Consider the following 2,500-nt stretch of genomic DNA (forward strand, 5'->3'; position numbering starts at 1 on the left):
CAATACAATATATTATATATATACACTATATAAATATATATGTGTACATGTATATATATATATATATTATATATATATATATATATATATATATATATATATGTATATGTATATATATATAATATATATATATATATATATATATATATATATATATATATATATATATACTAGACGGAGTTTATTATATGGCATATATGAATTATATATATATATATATATATATATATATATATATATATATAATATATATATATATATCCCTTTCTAAGTGGCGATACCTTTACGCGGTGAAAGAGTTTGTGTATTGCCATGACCATCAAAACTATAGCTCTCAGGACCACCCATACTAGGTTGGTTTGCTGTGAGCTTTCAGACAAAAATCTTTAAAACATCATCAATCACTGTGGTGATTAAAAGTGGTCAAACCCCAGATATGAATAAGGACATGTCTGAGGCCTTTTTGATGTTCCATATTTCAAGCATTAGAGCCTCTTTGACCTCTCTTTGAAGTGCCATACCTCCAGCATCAGCTAAACTTGAACTTCTTTATGAGGTGCCACACTTCTTGCATTTAAATTATCCTCTTTCGATATATTTGTCATGGCTCTTTTAACTTGGCTACATCTGCACAATTAGGGCAAAGACTCTTCAATTCTTCTATAGCCATGTCTCTGATTTTTGCGTCTATAAAGACACACTTCTTCCACAGCATTCCCACCCAATCCTATTCCCCCCAACACCAAAGACCCCACATGAAAGGCATCTATCTGTCATGGTGTAGTTTCATCTTTACCTTTAACTGAAAGCATTTAAGCTAGGATACAGCTCACTATAAATATTGTTATGTATGAGGCCTTTGTCATACACTGCACAATAAACCGTCTATTTGTTCCTTGTTCTACTTATTTTTTCTCCATTACCATTTTCTCGCGCCTCTTAATTACTATTAAGCCATTTTTGTTGTGAATATTCAAGGCCAAACTTCCTGCCAAGACTGGGAACGCCCATGAAAAGTCCCGCTTTGCACCAATTGGTAGATTCAGATGAACGAGAAGAGTCTAGCGTGGGAATAATGTGACTCTAAGTAAATTGCAGGGTATCTATGAATTCATGTTTTGCCGATAAAAAAATTTAAAAGTATTATGCAAATTCTATCAAATTATTGCATTAATTTTATTTGTAATGACGATATTTGTAAACAATTATTACTTTACATTTTGAACTACATGGAATTTTTATTATTTACCCATATGATAGTATTATGAGAGCTTTAAAATTATTCCAAAACAAAAGTCATTTTTAGGAGATGTGCCATATTAAGGCATAGGATGGTCTTCCATCAGTTGCTTTCAAAAGCCGGAGACTCGAAGAATTTTATCTTCTCTCTGATTGGATCTCTCTTTTAAATCTAAATATATTTCCTTTAGATGAATATTGAAAGTAATACCTTATCAATACTATTCAAAGGTATCTCTAAAATCTTATGATTAATTTTGTATATTGGGAAAATGTTACATAAAATATTACTATCTGAAGAACGATAATCAAGATATTGGTCACATCCTTCACTGAAGTGGTTGCTGTCAGCATTAGGCGTTCTTTGACCACTTAATATCTTTGAGAGTACTAGCTCTTACCGAGAGCTAGTGCTTAATATAGTAACGGTACAATTAGAATAAAAAAAAACTTAGAAATTATTGGCAGGAATATTTCAATCAGCATTGCCAAATATAGGGGTAATCCCCACTTGTTGCAAGTCTAAACTGAGGCCCATTGTTTCTGCTTGTTTTGTAACCATTCTAAACTATTAAAGGTCTGCGTAATCCCGAATCCTGTGTTCCTGTATGGTTGTGAGACATGGGTCCTGACAGAAAAATTAAAGTCTAAAATTCAGACTACTGAAATGCGTGTCCTACGTCTAATCTTTAGAGCAACGACGAGATAGCTGTGAAATACCACCATAAGAGAAGCCTTGGGAGTAGAACAAGTGACTTTACAAATGGAAAGATGCCAGTTGAGATAGTTTGGCCACATATATCGAATGCCAGAATATAATCGGGATGTACACGGAATTGTGGAATGGATTCTTGAAGGTAGAAAACGTCTGAGAAGATTGAGGTGGAAGGATAGCACCAATAAGACTTGAATGATGCCACATGGAATGCAATGACGCTATGCATGGAATATGTCAGGCTCGTTTGGAATGGGGACGAACAATAAGGAATTTGTCAATAGACAGACAGGATTTTGAGTGAACATATCCTTTTAATTTTGGTCTCATGTCATGGTGAAACATTTAAAGTCTGTTCTAAGTACGTATATTCATTAATAGTCTATAGAGGTTCATCCATAATCCTCGTTTTATCTTTTTCTCTTCCTAATAATTGAACGGTAAATTCATATTCATATTCTTTTCCTGTCGTATTGAAATACGTCATTCATCAGTAAATCTTAAGTGGTTGAGCTATATATATATATATATATATATAATATATAT

Source organism: Palaemon carinicauda, chromosome 3 (assembly GCF_036898095.1).
Source record: "Palaemon carinicauda isolate YSFRI2023 chromosome 3, ASM3689809v2, whole genome shotgun sequence".
Classification (NCBI taxonomy): domain Eukaryota; kingdom Metazoa; phylum Arthropoda; class Malacostraca; order Decapoda; family Palaemonidae; genus Palaemon; species Palaemon carinicauda.